The sequence below is a fragment of the Nomascus leucogenys genome, chromosome 18 (genome assembly GCF_006542625.1).
Source record: "Nomascus leucogenys isolate Asia chromosome 18, Asia_NLE_v1, whole genome shotgun sequence".
Classification (NCBI taxonomy): Eukaryota; Metazoa; Chordata; class Mammalia; order Primates; family Hylobatidae; genus Nomascus; species Nomascus leucogenys.
The window spans coordinates 44,471,374-44,492,779 of NC_044398.1; the positions used below are offsets into that span (position 1 = coordinate 44,471,374).

At 37.8% G+C, this 21,406-nt stretch overlaps 1 pseudogene; it reads right to left on the reverse strand.

The window, feature by feature from the left end:
* The window catches only part of LOC100600559, a 47,848-nt pseudogene extending 33,701 nt beyond the window's left edge, over nt 1–14,147 (reverse strand).
* Nucleotides 14,148–21,406: the final 7,259 nt, after the last annotated feature.

A 21,406-nucleotide genomic window follows, 5' to 3' on the forward strand; every position in this document is an offset into this window, starting at 1 on the left:
GGTAGTTAGCTCTTCTTATTGCATTGATCCCTTTACCATTATGTAATACCCTTCTTTGTCTTTTTTGATCTTTGTTGGTTTAAAGTCTGTTTTATCAGAGAGTAGAATTGCAACCCCTGCTTTTTTTTGCTTTCCATTTGCTTGGTAAATATTCCTCCATCCCTTTATTTTGAGCCCATGTGTGTCACCGCACATGAGATGGGTCTCTTGAATACAGCACACCGATGGGTCTTCACTCTTCATCCAATTTGCCAGTCTGTGTCTTTTAATTGGGGCATTTAGCCTGTTTACATTTAAGGTTAATATTATTATGTGTGGATTTGATCCTGTTATCATGATGCTAGCTGGTTATTTAGCATATTAGTTGATGCAGTTTCTTCATAGTGTCATTGGTCTTTATATTTTGCTATGTTTTTGCAGTGGCTGGTACCAGTTTTTCAATATTTAGTGCTTCCTTCAGGAGCTCTTGTAAGGCAGGCCTGGTGGTGACAAAATCCCTTAGCATTTGCTTGTCTGTAAAGGATTTTATTTCTCCTTCACTTACAATGCTAAGTTTGGCTGGATATGAAATTCTGGACTGAACATTCTTTAAGAATGTTGAATATTGGCCCCCACTCTCTTCTGGCTTGTAGGGTTGCTGCAGAGAGATCTGCTGTTGGTCTGATGGTCTTCCCTTTGTAGGTAACCCGACCTTTCTCTCTGGCTGCCCTTAAAATTTTTTCCTTCATTTCAACCTTGCTGAATCTGATGATTATATGTCTTGGGATTGCTCTTCTCAAAGAGTGTCTTAGTGGTGTTCTCTGTATTTCTTGAATTTAAATGTTGGCCTGTCTTGCTAGGTTGGGGACCTTCTCCTGGATAATATCCTAAAGAGTGTTTTCCAACTTGGTTCCATTCTTCCCATCACTTTCAGGTACACCAGTCAATCATAGGTTTGGTCTTTTCATATAGTCCCATATTTCTTAGAGGCTTTGTTTTGTCCTTTTCTTTCTTTTTTTCTCTAATCTTGTCTTCACGCTTTATTTCATTAAGGTGATCTTCAACCTCTGATGTCCTTTTTTCTGCTTGATTGATTTGGCTATTGATACTTGTGTATGCTTCACGAAGTTCTTGTGCTGTGTTTTTCAGCTCCATCAGGTCATTTATGTTCTTCTCTAAACTCTTTATTCTAGTAAGCATTTCCTGTAACCTTTTATAAAGGTTCTCAGCATTCTTACATTGGGTTGGAACATGTTCCTTTAGCTTGGAAGAGCTAGTTCTTACCCACCTTCTGAAGCCTACTTCTTAAATTTGTCAAATCCATTCTCCACCCAGTTTTGTTCCCTTTCTGGTGAGGAGTCGTGATCCTTTGGAGGAGAAGGGGAATTCTGGTTTGGGGCATTTTCAGCATTCTTATGCTGGTTTTTTTCACATCTTCATGGATTTATCTACATTTGATCTTTGTTGTTGATGACCTTTTGATGTTGATGGGGTTTTTGCATTGTTGTCCTTTTTGTTGATGTTGATGTTGATGTTATTGCTTTCTGTTTGCTAGTTTTCCTTCTAACACTCAGAGGCCTCTTCTGCAGGTCTGCTGGAGTTTGCTGGAGGTCCACTCCAGACTGTTTGCCTGGGTATCACCAGCAGAGGCTGCAGAACAGCAAAGATTGCTGCCTGCTCCTTCCTCTGGAAGCTTCATCCCAGAGGGCACCCGCCAAATGCCAGCTCTCCTGTATGAGGTGTCTATCAACCCCTGCTGGGAGGTGTCTCCAAGTCAGGAGCCAGCTGCCATTTTTAATTAAAGTAAAAGTGACTGCCAATTGAATTAGCTAAAAATGCTAGAGCATTTGAAATAAAATTGTTTATAAGCTAGTTATGTTTATAGAATGAAAAATAAAGTTAAAGATGAAGACATTAATGTTCTAAATTAGCACTTTCCAAATTGTGTTCTAAAAATAAATACTCATAACCCAAAGAGGTGATAATGATGTACACTAGACAAACCCAATGGAGCTGGTGGTGGTGTTGGTTGTTGTTCCTTTTAAAATAAACTTCATCTCAGGATGCTCTCAAAGCACATCTTTGTGGCCCATGAGGTGATCATGCACAATGGGAGAAAATCAAATGCAGATACACTGTGGTGCCAGAAAAGAAAAAGCTATTCCTTCTTCCAAGACTAATGTCCAAAGTAGTACACATTGATTTAGGCCTACAATGCACTGAAAAACTAATATTTCACAAAAAATCATTCAATAAAGGGAACCCATCCTTCTCATTGCATTCAACATTGCCTTAAGGCATAAAGGCATCAAATAAATAGCTACACTTTTTCTGGGATTGCTTATTTGCTGATTTTTCCTTCCACCATGACATCTAAGATTAAAAGAGAAATTGGTACTTAATATTTAGAATCTGGATATCAGTATATAGTTGATTCCAATTTCTTAAACTGATTGCTGAAGAGTACAGCCAAATGGCTGAAATAATTTTTGAATAAAGGAGTCTGTCCCTTGGCATTATAGTTGTACTCATGATTTTAGCGTCATTGTAAGATGAGGCTGGCTGGCAGTGCTGTCATCAAGGAATATTGTTGAACATGAAGTGTATTGTTGAGTAAAATGTTCAGTAGATACCTGTAAGGGGAAGGGAAGTATAAGTTAAACTTATCGAAGTGTACTTTTTCATTGGTTAAAATGTCAAATTTTTCAAAGCACTAGGATATTTCTTACCCTCCATAAACTGCCTGAGTGAGGTATCATGTGCACTCTATGGAAAACCCACTGGAGGCTCTTAACTTCCACAGATGATGTTTGAGATACAGTTTATAAAATGCTGCCCTTAATATGGTACCTATCATTAAACCTAACAAGGATTTTATGAATTTCCTTTATAAATAATGAGAATAGTTTAAAGGAAGATTTCATTGTTTTTTTCTATAGTGACATTAAACAGCTGAGAATTTCTATTTCTATTATTTATTTACTGAGGTAAAATGTAATGTATTAAATAATATTGGTACAAGACCATTTTACTGCAATTAATACAAGACTAATACATTTACTAAGTTACTAATACTAAGTGTATTATTTCAGGCAATATTGTGACAAAACAAGTGTTTCAGATTCAGAGGCACATGTACCAGGGCTGCTAGTCCACCAACAAGTGAGGAAGACATAGGTTTCTCTAGTCCTGTTTTCTTATGTGGAGGATAAAAAGAATGTCACTTAAATATTCTCTCACACCCTGAAAACAGATGACAACTTAAAAAATTTAACTTTTACTTCATGTTTAAATAAGACTGCCATGACATGACTCAAATAAGACTCTCAGAGAATACTTTCCATTCATTTCAAAAGTTGATTAATTTCATTCTATAAATCATCTAACCTGCACCTAGGCATTTTCCTGCTCTACCCCGTTCTCTGCCTGGAATAATGCTTTTCTCCTTCCTTGTTTCAGCAAGCTTGACTCCATCTACCCTCTTGGATCTCTTTGCCAGTAGCCTCACCAAAACATGTTTTTTTGTACACTAACTGGTTACAAGATACTAATTCTAGCAGAGTATTCCCTTCATGAGAAAGTATGCCTCTCCATAAGAGTAAGGGAGGGCCCTAACTGTTCCTACCTCCAGCTGCTCAGCATAAAATTTTGAGTAAATCAAAAAGTTCAACAAGTGTTTGACAAATTAATTCAGTTATAATTTGGAAGGTAAGTCTTACTACATTTAGTTACAGCAAAAACACTACTAACAGTTTACTGTTTATAGGTATTATTTAAGGTAGTCAAAAATAGAAACAAATCTAACTTCAGTCAGCATAAATCACAGAGTATGAAATTGTACAGTCTTTAATGATAAATGGAAGGGTTTACTTAGTAGTTTTAAGGTTTAATGACAAACACTAGAAAATAATTATACCTCATATTTTAGTAAGTCAAAACCAAAGCCTTACCATCAAAGGTCCAGTACCCGTTGGACACCAATGCCCAACCACTGACTTCTTCCACTGTACCTGCTGCCCATCATTTTAACACATTAAAAACACTAAAGCTGTTTTCCTTGTACAGGTCTTTCACCTCCTTGCTTAGGTATATTCCTAAGGTTTTTTTTTTTCTTGCAGCTGTTGTAAAGGGGTTGAGTTATTGGTTTGATTCTCAGCTTGGTTGCTGTTGGGGTATAACAGAGCTACTGATTTGTGTACATTAATTTTGTATCCTGAAAGTTTTCTGAATTCATTTATCAGTTCTAGGAGTTTTTTGGGGGAGTCTTTAGGTTTTCTAGGTATACGATCATATCATCAGCAAACAGCGACAATTTGACTTCCTGTTTACTGATCTGCATGCCCTTTTTTTCTTTCTCTTGTGTGATTGCTCTGGCTAGGTCTTCCAGTACTATATTGAATAGGAGTAGTGAGAGTGGGCACCCTTGTCTTGTTCCAGTTCTCAGGAGGAATGCTTTCAACTTTTCACCACTAAATATTATGTTGGCTGTGGGTTTGTAGTGGATAGCTTTTATTACATTGAGGTACGTCCCTTGTATGACAATTTTGCTGAGGGTTTTAATCATAAAAGGATGCTGGATTTTGCTAAATGCTTTTTCTGCATCTATTGAGATGATCATGTGATTTTTGTTTTTAATTCTGTTTATGTGGTGTATCACACTTATTGACTTGCATATGTTAAGCCATCCCTGCATCCCTGGTATGAAACCCACTTGATCGTGGCAGATTACCTTTTTGGTATGCCATTGGAAACTACCTAACATTGCTGAATGAAATCATGGATGACAACCAAATGGAAAGACATCCCATGCTCATGAATGGGTAGAATCCATATTGTGAAAATGACTCTACTGCCAAAAGCAACCTACAAATTCAATGCAATTCCTCTCAAAATACCATCATCATTTTTCACAGAACTAGAAAAAGCAATCCTAAAATATGGTACTAAACAAGAATTCGCATAGCCAAAACAAAACTAAGCAAAAACAACAAATCTGGAACCATCACATTACCTGACTTTGAACTATACAATAAGGCCATTGTCACCAAAACAGCATGGTATTGGTATAAAAATAGGCACATACACCAGTGGAACAGAATAGAAACCCCAGAAATAAACCCAAATACCTACAGCCAACTTATCTTCAACAAAGCCAGCTAAAACATAAAGTGAAGAAGGTAAACCCTATTCAACAAACGGTGCCAGGATAATAGGCAAAGCCACGTGCAGGAGAATGAAACTGGATCCTCAACTCTCACCTTATACAAAAATCAACTCAAGATGGATCAAGGACATAAATCTACCACCTGAAACCTTAAAAATTGTTGAAGATAACATCAGAAAAACCTTCTAGACATTGGCTTAGGCAAAGACCTCATAACCGATAACCCAAAAGCAAATGCAACAAAAACAAAGATAAACAGGGTGAGACTTAACTAAAGAGCTTCTGCACAGGAAAGGGAACAATTAGCAGAGTAAACAGACAACCTACAGAATGGGAGAAAATCTTCACAATCTATATATCTGACAAAGGACTAATATACAGAATCTACAAGTAACTCAAACAAATGGCAAGAGAAAAAACAAACAATCCCATCAAAAAGTGGGCTAAGGACATAAATACACAATTCTTAAAAGAAGATATACCACTAAAATGCTCAACATCACTAATGATCAGGAAAACGAAAATCAAAACCACAATGCCATACCATCTTGCTCCTGCAAGAATGGCCATGATCAAAAAATCAAAAAATTATAGATGTTGGTGTGGATGTGGTGAAAAGAAAATACTTCTCTACAATGCTGGTAAAAATGGAAACTAGTACAACCACTATGGAAAGCAGTGTGGAGATTCCTTAAAAAACTAAAAGTAAAACCACCATTCAATCCAGCAATCCCACTACTTGGTATCTACTAAGAGGAAAAGAAGTCATTATACAAAAAAGATACTTGCACATGTATGTTTGCAGCAGCACAATTTGCAATTATAAAAATATGGAACCAGCCCAAATGCCCAATAATCAACAAGCGGATTAAGAAATACCACTCAGTCATAATAAGGAATAAATTAATGGCATTTCCAGCAACCTGGATGGAATTGGAGACTATTATTCTAAGTGAAGTAACTCAGGAATGGAAAACTAAAGATCATGTGTTCTCATTCATATGTGGGAGCTAAGCTATGAGGATGCAAAGGCATAAGAATGAAACAATGGACTTTGAGGACACACGGAAAAGGGTGGGAAGGGGGTGAGGGATAAAAGACTACAAATTGGGTTCAGTGGATACTGCTCAAGTGACAGGTACACCAAAATCTCACAAATTACCACTAAAGAATTTACTCATGTAACCAAATACCACCTGTTTCCCCCAAACCCTATGGAAATAAAAATATATAAATAAATAAACTGCAGCATTCTTCCCAGCAAATATAAAATAAAATGAAAACTCAAGTTTACATTTTCCTCTCTCCTTTTTGGCAGGACAAATTTTAGATATGTTTTTAAATAATAACTTTTTTCTTTTTCAGAGACAGGGTCTCCCTTTGTTGCCCAGGCTGGAGTGCAGTGGTGCAGTTACAGTTAACTGCAGCCTCAAACTCCTGAGCTCAAGCGATCCTCTGCCTCAGCCTCCTGAGTAGGTAAAGGCACATGCCACCATGCCTTGGGCTAATTTGTTATTTAACCTTTCTGTAGAGATGAGCTCTTGCTATGTTGACCAGGCTAAAAATAAACAAATTTTAATTAACTTAAATATTTCTAACACTTTGGGCATTCATGAAAACAGCTCCATCTATCTTGTGAGGTAATTGGATAATATGGTGGTATAAGTTTGGGTAAAAATATTAAACAAGGCCTTAGGAGAAAAGTATAATATGCTTATTACAGATACATCACTAAAAAAAATTGTCTGGGTTAATACCATTAATTATATTGAAATTAAACTTTGATTCACATGTAAATATAGGTCCTAAATTTGGATTAAATATAATAGATTGACCACAAATTTATTTCTTCTGCCTCCGGAAATCTCGTTACTCATACATAAAATACAGGTTACACACAGGATCAGGAGAGAAGGTTGACAGAGATGATTTTTAATAAATGCTGGGACATAAAAAGTACATAAAATAGTGGTAAATAACACAGAAGCACAACTTTGGTCCCCACAGAAAGTGACTGGAAGAGAAGCAAGCCAGTTTGTCTTGTAGAACTAAAGGCAGGCTGTGAGCTTCCAGGCAAATGGAACTTTGGAAAGTAGGATAAAATGTAAAACAAAAGCCAGCAAGGTCATAAAATCTGTGGTTAGAGCACCAAGTCCACCTGTCCTCCCATCTGATAAGAAACTTAGATGTGTGTTCTCTGGATATACCAAACCTGAGAATTTCTAGGTTCAGAAATACCACAGCTTAAACCTGAGATATAAAGAAAACTGTACACCAAAAATAGAACTGCCAGTTGCTTCCCTAACTCTGCTTTTGGAAAGCAAGTAGACATTCTTTCACTTCCCAGGCAGAAAATTGGGAGATTCTTTCTCAGAAGAAACTGAACTGACTCGAGTAAAGATCCCCAGATAATACACTGAAGTCTCGCAAATGAAAAGCTAGTTTGGCTTCCAAAATCTCACACTGAGTGCCACCAGTTAACAGAAGTCCTGCTTCCAAATAAAACCAGGGACCACCACACATTGGAGGGAAGCCTCCAACAAGAGAGATCAAAACAACAGAAAAAAGGGATTCATGGACCAGTCAAAATCAGGAGCAAAACTATTTAAAAAACCTAAAAACACACTGAAAAAGGTATGAAATTCAATAGAAATATTAGAGTAAAAAGCCACAGAAACTGAAAAATCAAAGAGGAAAAATTAAAAACCAATGCAGGTATACTGGTCTAAGCAGCTGAGTGTCTGAATAACAAGACTATCAGAAAAAAAGGAACAGAGAAAATAAAAAAATTCTCAAGAAGAGATAGTCTTCAGACTTAGTAGCCTCAACAAAATGAAAAGATTCCCACCAAGCTGTTATTAAGGAATTTCAGACTCTCAGTGAGCAAGAAGCTTCTAAAAAGCTTCCACAGATACATAAAACTTGGTTATAAATAATATATTTCACAATGGCAATAGAGTCAAGAACAACACTGTAGTGAGAGCAGAATTGTGAAATATCTTCAGAACCATAAAGTTTAGATTCAACCTAGAAGTTTACTCTCTATCAAAAAGGAGGGATTTTAAGACTGGCCAGATCCCTAAACATCTCTGCCCAGGAAAATGTGCTCAAGTACGACTAGAGAGGATAACAGGACAGCAGGAAACAGAATCTAGGACTCAGGTGATCCCACACAAGACGGCAGTTATGTGAGATCCCAAAAGACTTTAAGGGGCTAGCACAGAAAAGCAGACATCGAACATATCTAGGGAAAGCCACTCTATATTGAACTAGAATGACAAAATGCCAAAGAAAGTTGCCCCCCTACCCACAGCAAAAAAAAAAAAAAAAAAAAAAAAAAAAAAAAAAAAAAAAGGAACAGATGTGTTTTAGCAGATGGAAAGTATCTTTGAAAGGCATGTGATAAATGGTGCAACACTTAGGGAGAAAATAGCTCTTAGAAAACAGGCAAACAAATATAGTCAGAAAATTAGCTTCATGCTAAAAAATAATGGATGTGAAAACAAACAGACCAGCCAGTGGCTACTTATTGCATTTGGCTGGGTAAAGTAACATAGGCTAGGGAAAAAGAGATGACCCAGAAAAGGTGCAGAAATGCTCAGATTTCAGAACTGTTTCGGAGAAAGAATGAAGGACATATAATGCAGAGGCACAGTGAAAACACCATATGACTTAGCAGTGAATAGAATTTGCATAGTCATAATCATATAAATATTACTAATTTAATTAAAAAGTGTGCTACAATTGGAAGAAACAGAGGGAGAAAAATAAGGTCATGGTGTAGTGAGGAAGGAATGCTTTCACCTGCTACGACAAAGTCAATAGACATTGCTGATAGTTATTCTATTTTTGTTATTTGTTATTCTGTATTTGTTATTTTGTTATTTGTTAATTCTTAGCTATTCTATTTTTGTTATTTGATTAAGAATATGATTAAATATTTAAGGCAGATCTTTATACCACAACCAGACTATTGAAATTTAACTTAAATGTCAGAAAATCTTAAAAGGTGGACACACTAAGCTGAAGATTTCTCTGGATAAATTTGATACTTGGGAAAATACAAAAAGAGGTCCATGCTATCACCACTGGGTCCCCATTATAATTTAAAGGAAACAAGAGAGACATATTTTTATATCAAACTATCAATTTCTTAACTTTTTGACTGTTTACATACATGCTTTGTATAGTTGCTTTTTCTTTTTTCTTGTACTAAGAATGAAAAAAAAAAGGTCACTTCTGATACAAATACTATAAAATAGGAGTAGTAAACATCTTACTAAATACTCCTAAATGAGGAAAAATTCCATTTAAAAAATTACTTTCAACAGTTTATATTTAAATTATCTGGCACGATAAATCTCATAAAGTAAAATCTAAAAACTGTTTTACTTTTTGAACCTAGCTTGCTTTTTGTTTCTATTACATACACATGAAAGAATCCTTATGTACAAAAGAAAAAGGAAAAAAAATGAGGACAGATGAAAAAGTTAGCTAATAAAAAAGTTTAACTCTTGCATATATGAGCCATGAGTATTTTCTCATTTACCAGAATCTAAGAGTTAACAGCTCTACAAACTACTTTCTGGCCGGGCACCTATCTCTAGACACACCAGAATCCCTGTAAGCATCTCGAACCACACTTAGTGATCATCCACTAATATGTCACTAAAAACAAAACAACTGGAAAGTAACCTATCTTAAATTTAAATTTTAAAATGACTATACAAACCTGATTGGACATGGTGTCTGCCACACAAAAAATCTTTTTTTTTTTTCAAAAATAAAAAAAGGCCAGCATAATAAAAGCTCTAAGAGGTCACGCTTTGTTTCCTACACCACCTCCAGCTTTGATGCTGGAAGGGCCTTGCAGGCAAACATTCCTACCACTGAAGAGGGAGGGACATGGAATAGCTTTTGTTTTACCTCTTCCATGGTCTGTATGTGTGAGAAGCCCATAGCTCTGGAAGGAACTGGGAAAAACAACTCTGATATGGTTTGGATATTTTCCCCCCTCCAAATCTCATGTTAAAATGTGACCCTTAGCGTTGGAGACAGAGCCTAGCGGGAGGTGTTTGGGTAATGGTGGTGGATTCCTTATGAATGGCTTCGTGCCATCCCCATGGTAAGAAGCAAATTCTCATTCTGGTAGTTTAAAAGAATGTGACACCTTCCCTCTACCTGCCTCTCTCTCCCTCTCTCACCGTGTGGAACCACCTGCTTCCCCTTTGCCTTCCATCGTGATTGTAAGCTTGCTGAGGCTCTCACCAGAAGCAGATGTTGAAGCCATGCTTGTACAGCCTGAAGATTTATGAGTCGATTAAACTTCTTTTTGTTATAAATTACCCAGCCTTAGGTACTTCTTTATAGTAATGCAAAAATGAATGCAAATTCTAACCAGAAATACCTGACTCAAGACAGGCAAAGTCTACTCAAACTACAAAAAGAAAGGTTACAAACTCCCATATTTTACTGTGCTGCATTACTTCCCATATTATTATAGATCCTCACTTGTATTCTTACTGCTTAAATCAACTGGAAAACTTGGCTGCGTATGGCTTTTTAGCAAACAAGTGAGGATTTAACATAACATTAAGGAAAATAAGCAGGAGTAGGGCATGTTTAAATTTATATTACGTTAGATGCAAAGGTTAATAACTTAAAAGTTTTGAGAAGCATAAACTTGGATGTGATAAACACATGTGATCAGGGGACTGTGCAAGAGGAGTCCAAAATCACAGATTCAATCTCTGTTGATGAAGAGCTATGTTTTCTTTTATTTGTTTAAATGTAAACCAAGCTGAAGCCTAAGTTCTATCTTTAAAATGTGCTCTTTGGAGCAAGGGAAAAGGGGCAAATAATTATAAATAAAGATAAATCTATGACTCTTCCATCACACGACAAATTGCATTGATAAAAAGATGGCAAAATGTATAAACAGAAAGTTTACGTGATTTCACTAACAGTAACAACTAAAAAAAGTATATCACATATTAAGACAAGTGAATATGTGAAAAGTTGAAAAAATTAATATGAGTTTCTAAATACTTTCTATAATACATCTGATCAAAGAACAAGAGTTTTCACTCTTTTTCTTGGAAGAAAAAACAATGTTGTCTCACCATCTGTTTGAGATTTTCTCAGGAATATTGTGCTTGCCTCTGGATGGTCAGAAGGGTTGGACTCCAAAGGTGTATCTATAGAGGGAGAGAAGAAAAACAGATGTGATCATTTATAAAAATTTATCATCTCATTTATTTGACTGCTGCATTTAGGCTATTTCACTACCTCTACTTTTATTCTTATTTATCCATTGAAATTAATGTACAGACATAAGATGAAGCCAGGCAAGATGGCACATGCCTGTATTCCCAGCTACTCAGGAGGCTGAGATGGGAAAATCCCTTGAGCCCAGGTCAGGAATTTGAGGCCAGCATGAGTAACATAGTGAGACCCTCCTTTATTAAAAAAAAAAAAAAAAAAGGTAAATTTGCCTTTAAGTTGTGTAAAATCAACTTCATAGAATAAAACAAGAGAGCAGTATGTTTTAAAAGACAGGCCTATTTTATAGGCAAAATATAAGATGTATTCTGGAGTTTTTAAAAATTTTAAAAAGTAAATTAAGCATATCTGTTTTTCCATGTCATTCTGAGGACATAGAACCTTAGTTCTGTTGAGTAGCTGTCTTCCATAGTCACGTGAGATCTCTAAGTCTTCATTTCTTCATTAGTAAAACATAGGAAGAACATATATATAGGCCTTATTTGTATTGCAAAGGGCCAAATGAGACATACATAAACTGTGCTGTAATCCTAAAGAATGACAATAAAGAGCCTTTTTTGGTCTCTCATCCAACACTACCCATCTATTAACTGGTGTGTAAAATCACTCAGAGGCTTTCCTTACACCACCAAGTGGAATATGTTTACACAAATACTTACATGCTTTGTGTATAAAGGTATAATGAATTAATTCACATATTTGTTTATTCTAAATTCTTAAATATCTTGAAAAATTCACACTCATCATGAGTCTTAATTATTCTACCTCTGAAAAAATAAGAGCCCAACCAAAGTTCTTTTTTTTTTTTTCACTTTAAGTTCTGAGATACATGTGCAGAACATGTAGGTTTGTTACATAAGTATACAAGTCCCATGGTGGTTTGCTGCACATGTCAACCCATCATTGAGGTTTTAAGCCTCACATGCATGAGGTATTTGTCCTAATGCTCTCCTTCCTTTTGCCCCCCTACCCATCCCCCTGATGGGCCCCAGTGTGTGATGTTCCTTTCCCTGTGTCCATGTGTTCTCGTTCTTTTTGCTTAGGATTGTCTTGGCTATACAGAGCCCAATCAAAGTTTAAATAGAAGAGCTATAAGACATTTCCTCTACAGTAATAATATCTCTGGCATTTAAATGAAACCAAACAGCCAATGGATTTAATATCTTTATGGCACAATGTTTTCTATTTTGAAAAATTTAGTTTTTATTCAAGAACTGTATTGTTACCCAGAATTCTTTTTACTTAGATTCATCTCTTCGCAAAATTTTAGAGGCAAACCAACCAATTGTTTTCTCTTTTCTACCACCTCCCAACCCTCTGCCTCTCCCAGCAGTGTAGAGGCTGAAAAACTCCAACTTTCTTATCTTTGAACAAGATGCTATTGTCAGGAGGGGGAAGGACAAAGGGGGAGCCATGGCAACAAACACTCTTGCACAGGCAAGATCTATTTTAATCTTCAATCTTTATATTACACATTCAAAGTCTATATTTATATTTTATGTCTTTTTTTTGGAAAATATATATATATATATTTTTATTATACTTTAGGTTTTAGGGTACATGTGCACAATGTGCAGGTTTGTTACATATGTATCCATGTGCCATGTTGTTTTGCTGCACCCATTAACTCTTTTAAAAGTTTTGACCACAAACCATCCCCACCTCTCTTTTAGAAAAAGGAGGTAAATAATGTCTGTTAAGTCACCAGAATAAATTTGCAGACACATTTTGTGTTAAAGTAAGAATTTTAAAGTACTCAGAGCCTCATAGGTAAACTCCTTTGGGGTAACCCCACACACACACCCATTTTTCTGCAGCCCTGGTGGTGATATTTCATACCTTTCCCAGTTATTTTAAGCAAACTCCATTTTCTTTCCTTCTGTGTTCAAATTAGTTAGAAGACACTAAGCAGCGTCTATCAAGGTGACTTAAAGCAACCCATACAGTCCCTCCCATGGCAACCTGCATTCTGATTTTGGATAAGAAATCCCCAAATATTTCAGTATGAATTGTCCTGAGATTTAGCTACTTTAACAAAGGAAACAATTAGGCACTTATCTGGTTCCTTCACTTAGGTACCATCTGGATAGGTACAAAGAAAGAATGGGATGGGTACTGGAAAGTTGGGATATTTTAGTTTTTATTGAGAAAAGGAACAGAATATTCCAAAGAAGCCTCAACAAAGTCCCACAGGTACTGAATAGAGCTACAGACACGAACAGCCATAAATAAATGGTCCCATGCCAGCCTGGGAGAATGAGATGAGGGAGATAGAACTGGGAGTTTGGGAGGGAAGGAGAAAAGAAACTGACTGGATTCTGTGGGGAAAGACTAAGGGGTGGGAATGCAAGGCAAAGCCAGCTTTTGTTCCTGGCCAGCCCTGGGAGAGCTGGCTACAGGCAGAAAGGAGCCTGAGTTTGGGGATGCCTCCCAGAGGACCCTGGAGACAACAGCAGCCAGAAGTGTGCCAAGGGCAGAAGGCACCCATCACCTCCTTACCTTCAGGCATCTCCCATTCACAGATGTGGTGCACATGGAGGCCTTCACCAGCTTCACAAGTCACCTCACCAGGTTTTACAGCAGCAGCCACAGGCACTCCTGCTATCAGGTCCCCAGCTGCTGCCTCATAGATCTCAGACTCACAGGGACACACTGACCCCTGGTTCTGGTCCAACTCAGGGCTGGCCCTGGGACACACACAACAGGTCAGTATGTTCCCCATGGGGCACTTCTACTGCTGTCTGCCACCACCTGTGCCTCTGCTCACAGCTTTGGCTGCACACTCCCGTTGCCCTAGGCTGAGGCTGTGCTGCACTTGCAGAGATGGTCTTGTCTGCTGCTTGCCTGCCCCCAGCCATGGCTTGGACCAATGCCTGTACCCTGCCGCCTCCCATGAGTTGACTTCTCTTGAAGGGTGAAGACCAGCCAGCTTATTTAATAGGTGTGAACCCAACAAGCACTGAGAGACACAACTGCCTGAAGAGAGTACAGATGGAGGTCCTCCTCCTTCTGCAGTCATCTACAGACTGAAGCACACTGGCCCAGGTGGAAGCCCAGGCTTGTGGCTCACAATGCCCCACCCCACACTTCACAATGCCCTCCCTGACAGCTCACAATGCCCCACCCCGGCTGCCCCACCTCCCCCACAGCTCAGAATGCCCCTGCCTGGGCTGCCTCACCCTGAGGCTTATGATGCTGCTGCTCTCCTGGCCCCTTGTGCAGTACCAGTGGGACTAAGATTTTCATTCATCACCGGCCTTCTGAGATTTTTAGTCCCAAGAAAAGCACAAGGTGTTTCCTTACTTGAAGCCATCTTCCTCTATGAATTCTATACAAATCCTCAGTTAGTAGAGTGGGTCCCATTAGCAACCAAGTTGAGCAACTTTTATTTGCTGACCGAATGTAGATACACCTGAATTGTTGACTGCTTTTGTAACTAAATATTCCTCTCCTGTCTTCCAATGGGTGGTAGTTTTTGTCTGCAACTTGACCATAGCAGTCCCTGGGGCTCTAGCTCTACTCTTAATAAAGAGTTATGGCTGTGTGTCTTGAATGACACCTTAGGACCCATCCTGCCTCCACCTCTTTCTCCATAAAATAGAAACCTAACTTTTCCCTCCAAGCTCTGAAATGCTGAAACTTACCAACTCCCTTTTCTCCCCTCTGTTTCTTCCTTCCATAGCAAAAACTTTCAGATTTTTCTCTCTTTTGCTAACAAAGCACTAAGCATGATTTTGTCATACAAAATAGAGAGCCATAAAGTGGGGTACCACAGTCCTAATTCAATAAAGATGAATACTCAACATCTGGCAATCAGTATGTGCCTGACAGTGTTCTAACAGTGCTATGCTCATTTAACCCTCAGAAACAATCTTCTTTTACAGGTTTTACAGAAGACATTAAAATGGAGAAACTAAGTTATCTCCCCAAGGTCACACGACTGCTCAGGCTGGGGCCACAGTTTGATCCCAGGTAGTATGAATTCCCCCATTTCTCAAGCAGGATTATCAGAAAGTGTATTGGTCCATTTTCACACTGCTATAAAGAAATACCTGAGGTTGACAGGTAATTTATAAAGGTTGACTAATTTATAAAGGAAAGAGGTTTAATTGACTCATGTTCCACATGACTGGGGAGGCCTTAGGAAACTTAAAATCATAGTGGAAAAGGAAGCAGGCACTTCTTACATGGCAGCAGGCCAGAGAGTGTGAGCATGTGAAGGAGCAACTGTCAAACACGTATAAAGCCATCAGATCTCATGAGAACTCACTCACTACCATGAGAACAGTGTGGGCAAAACTGTCCCCATGATCCAGTTATCTCCCACTAGGTCCCTCCCTCAACCCGTGGGGATTATGGGATTACAATTCAAGATGAGACTTGGGTGGGGACATGCCCAAACCATATCAGAAAGTAAAGGTAGAAGTCAAGCTTGGAGGGAAAGTGACATTATAGATTAGTATATTTTTAAAAGAAAAACATTTTTTGATGTGGATTTTAAAATGCCTCCCCTTCATTCAACATTGATTAAGTCCCTTCTACATACCAGGCACTGTATGTGTGAAACAGTCCTAACTCTCAATGAGTGTAGGCAGATACAGAAACAAAGGCTTAAGGAGTTCAGTTTTCTGAGACTACACTGCTGGACAGGGTATGAACCTAGGATACAGACCCACCTCTATCTGACTCCAAATTTGTTGCTGGGATGGTTTTAGTTTTATTCTGAAAATTTGAGTCATTGAGTCATACAAAGGTGAGGCATCTCTGTCAGATGTGTGTATAGTGGTCTGTATAATAATGAAGGACTGAAGGAAGCAACAAGACCAATTAAGAGATTTTATCTAAAAGAAGAGTAATGATAAAGGCAGTGGCAGTGACAAAAGTCAAGGGAAAAGTTTTCTGATCATTTGGGAAATGGAATAGGAAGTGCTTGGTCATGAGATGTGAAAGAAGAGGGGAAGTAGAGGGAAAACAGAGCGCTCAGGCTCTGTTGGGGAAGACTGAGTATGTAGTGGTGACTTCCTCCTGGCAGAGAATGTAGGAAGAGAAATAGGTAAGGAGGAAAAGATAGTTTTTTACTCTCAGTGTCATGTAAAATGGAATTCTATGGTCAAAAGTTGAATATAAATCTCTGTAGCCTAAGTCCATTTGTGACATCCCAACATATGTTTTCAAAAATAACACACATACTAAATCAAACCATTAAGAGTAACTGGAGAAATTTCCTAAAATTTGCATGCTAATAATATCACCATTTTTCATTTATTACTTTCATGGAGCAACTCTGAATCTATGGTTATAGCAAATGAGGCATCTTGTATAAAATAAAGCTAATACATGAAACAAAACATTTAAAATTCTATTGTCCTCAGAGAATAGAGAATGCAACTGAAACCATGGGCATGGAAGTGATTGCCTTGAGAAGCTGTGTATAGTAAGAAGAATTGGGAAGAAAAAAACCTGGAGAATGGGTGATTTCCATGGCATTAAGTGAAGCTTGCAAAAGTGAGCACTGGGAGTCAAGAGACCTGCATATAAATCAGGAATGGCTGCGTCTGTAAGTCATTAGAAAGGAAATGATGTCTGCTTTTCATTTCTATAACAGCAGCACCTAACACAGTGCCTGGTCAATAGGTACTCAACGTGTATTATCTCAATGCACAGAGTCAAATGTTGCCAGGAGGGCAGGAAAGCTACAAATCAGCTATGATAACTTAGTGATTGGGCTTGTGTGTGTGTGTGTGTGAGTGAGCTGGATGTCAGGCAGTGGGTAAAGTACTGAACTGGAGGTGAGAAAACAATGACACAAACTGAGGGCTTCTCTTTCCAAGTATTTGGCTGAGAAGAGAGATGTAGTAGTAGTTAAAGGGAGACATATGGTAAAGAAAGCCTTTTATTCCAAGATTCAACAAAAAGGGTGACTACACTTCTATGTTAAAGGGAAAGAGCCAACAGAGAAAATACATTTTTGAGTTTAGAAGAGAAGGAAGAATGAATGCACAAGGACCCCCAAAAGGCACAAGTGCATGCAATCCGGATTGGGGCAGATTAGCTTTGGACTTCTACAAAAGCAAGAAGGGATTTATTTAAGATTGTGATTTGAATAAAAACTGACTTTCAATATATATGCCTATAAATGTAGTTAACAGTATTGCTTCCAAAATTAATGTTAATTCTATATTAAATAAAGTTTACGTATTTAAAGAAAAGGGAGAAAGGACCATGTCATTCCAGAGGTATTTCTGGTAGAGGAAAAGTTTAGGAAGAGATCTTTTGATGACCTTTATTTTAATAGAATTTTCAAAAAACTACTGTAGGAAAAAGGATACTATGTATAGAAAAGTCTCCACATCTTGAAACATCTAACAAAAAAAAAAAAAACTTGATACACTAAACAAAACCCAAATAATGTCTTCCCTAAAAGTGGGTAACTTGAAAAGCAATTTGAGCATAAATCAAGGAGTTCAATGACAAGTATATCAAAAAGTGAAACATGGGTTTAATTTTTCCCATAAAGAGTTAAAAGAAATAACAACAACTTTGGGGGAAGAGGAAAAAATAATGAAGAAGAAAATCACATGCAATTCCGAAATGTGTGAAAATTTACAAACTCTAACATAAGTTAACTACAAAAAGGACCAGAAGAATCATTACCATAGGAAGCAACGGGTAATTTCAAAAATCAGGGAAGAAGCGATGATTCATATGTAATTTAATTTTGTTGAAAATATTTCAGTAAAGTTTGAGGGCAAAAATAGGTGATACGTTGAAATGCAGGAAACCACAGTGGAAAAAAAAGAATTCAAGAAAGTTCAGTTTCAGTAACCAATATCTAGTAAAATCCTCAGGACCTAGTGGCTACAATCTTCATTAATAGTGTCTGAAGACCTAGAAATATAATTAGATACCATTTTGGATAATTCTTGTAGACTTGAGATGATATCTATTTAAAGTTACAAAATAGTGCCTGCGCTTAACAACAGACACACTCAAGAACAGATATCCATGACTTTCATTTTTTATTTTTTTGAGATGGAGTCTCACTCTGTCCCGTAGGCTGGAGTGCAGTGGTGCAATCTTGGCTCACTGCAACATCTGCCTCCCGGGTTCAAGCAATTCTCCTCCTTCAGCCTCCTGAGTAGCTGGGATTACAGGCGCACATCACCATGCCCAGCTAATTTTTGTATTTTTAGTAGAGACAGTGTTTCACCATGTCGGTCAGGCTGGTCTTGAACTCCTGGCCTCGTGATCTGCCCACCTCAACCTCCCAAAGTGCTGGGATTACAGGCGTGAGCCACCGCACCCGGCCCACAGATATATATGACTTTAAAAATGGAAGAATTTTAAACTCTCTAAACAGAAAAATATTGGGAAGCATTGTTATGAAAATAGATTTTAAAACATTTTGAGTGAAGGCAATATTGAAGTACACTAAGAAAAATCCTATCCTACCATGACATTGGCAAGTCTGAGAGAGCAAAGAGAAATAAATTAGAGTAGTGTGATTTGAATTAATCAGGAGCTTGATTCTGTGAAATGAGCTGAGACCTTGTTTATTTATAGCTCCAAAGCAAACTAATTAATTCATCCATTCATTCAATACCCATTTAGTACCTGAGCCCTTAGCAAACATGCCGCACACTGTATGTAAGTGCTGGGGATATTGCTTGAACCAACACAACCAAGGTTCTTATTCTGGTGAAAGTTATCTTCCAGTAAGGGAATTAACAGACCGTGTTGCCCATCACCACTGCCTGCTTTACCTAGGATGACTACTGATCTCCAGCTATTGGATCTTCATTCCAGACAATAGGGTAGAGGGAGAAAAGAAGGAGGAAGGTTTTTTAGAAGGTACTCATAGCACAGGGCTTACAAATTACTGGCTTAAAACTTAGTCACATGGCCATATCTAGCTGCAGGGGAGGTTCAAAAGACATAATCATATAGCTAGGGTAATGAATACAGAAGAAACAATTGGATATGGAAAGGAAACTAGCATGCTATTCCACAATCTCTAATGAAAGATTAGGGAAGTTTTGGCTTAAAGCAAGAATAATCACAATAAAATTTTACAACTCTTTGCAAGCATATATGAAAACATACAGAAAAGGTTGTAATGATCTTGTCTTAAGCTGAGAGGAAAGAAAAAATGAGAAAAATTGAATTATAAAATGAAATTTTGGTTTAGAGGTAAGAAACATTTTATGACAGTCAAGAGATCAGGGTTGTACAGTATATTATGTGAATGTTGTGACTCATTGGTTTCATCTTGGATATCATAACTTGACATCTTGTAAAAGTCGTTTTTCATGAGAATTTTTTCAGCTGTCCTATAAAGTCCTGTCCCATCAGAAGTGAATAATAATCTTCCATATTCATGAGATATCTTAATGGCATCTTCTACAGTCTTCCATTGTTCAGTTTAGGTAAATCTGGGAATCATGTTTGGGTATTGTCTCATCCAACTTCTGTTACCCATCCCCATCATAAGTCATGAAGATCTTCGATATTTTGTGCTCTAGCAATTAATTCATCATGAAACCTGGAGTTGTTTGCTATTCCAGTCATTTGTCCTACTTCGCTTCCTGTAAGCATAATGAATTTACCACCATTAACTCCTAAACCATATGGAATTTGTACATGTGATTTGACTTTGTGAGCAAAAATTCTATGTATGTCTTGAAATTTGTGCATAGTACAAAACTTATTTTCAGTAGAGATTATATTTCTGCACTCAGGCAGCTATGTAACTTTCACTGTTATTGCTGATTGGGCTTTCCAGGGGTCATGATAACCTCCTGGGTTCTCTGGAAGAGGGACATATTCTTCACAATGACATTGTAATATTTTGTTAGCTAAAATCTTTTATCTGTCTAAATCAATAGTTCCTAATGTCTTGAGTAACAAGGCTGGTACTTTTTATTTTTCTTAGCTCTGTGAGTTAATGTGACAAATGCCTGAAGTTGAGTAATCAGGCCAATATCAGACTGGTCTTTGCCAGAACTTTTTGCCTAATACATTTCTCTACTGTTTTCTATGGGTCACAGGATGTTAATATGGGTTCTAGAATGTAATTTTAAAAAATGTTTTGTGAATGACTAGCAACATGGTAATTTAATTTTCAAATATAATTTGCAAGTGAAATGTGTAGGACTCCAATAAGGCACAATGACCAAGATCCTGAGTATGAGCCCGTCGGAAGAAGCAAATACTGCACTGAACAAGCTCACTCATGTCTGCTTACACCAGTCACTTTTGAACTGCTCAATGGCAGGCAGGGAGAATGACCTGTGGTTGGCAGATGTCCACTCAGTATGACCCTGGATTGGACATATAGTTACCTTGAGTCAGGCCAGCCATGTGTTGTTGGACTATTCCTTGGAGATACACTCATTAGTGACTGTTAAAGTACCTGAGTCATTAGGTACCTGTAGACTATGCCCACTGATATTTACATTAGGTGCAAGCTCCCTAGCTGTGCTGACACTGACTGAAGCTGTGAGGTTTCAGAATGACATGACACCCAATTACATATGCTCAGATTTACCATGTATCAAGAGGTATTCACACTATTGATTAGGCAATTATCATTCTACACACAGGCAGTAATAAAGAGTGTAAAAAACCACAGTGATGTCTCAGGAAATCAATGTACCTCCAGAAGACTCCAGTGGGTCCAAAAGCCCTTTGGATGCTGATCAGAGGCTCCTTTTAGGCAGAGATCACAGCAACAGCCACCACGTATGGAGAAGTCCTTAGAGTTCTCATGGACAAAGCTTCTGAAGGCATCTTGGACAAGACCTTGTCTTTGCTGGTTTTATGATCCTCCGCAGATGGGTCCATTCTCATTTTCTCAGCCACCTTTCACTTCCTATCAGTTCATCTCAGGTCTCTCATGATCCCAGGCAGCAGTAGTTATTGTAATCTCAGTCCATTCATATATGTTTATCTCTTTGGGGATGAGGGGACAACTTCACTGTG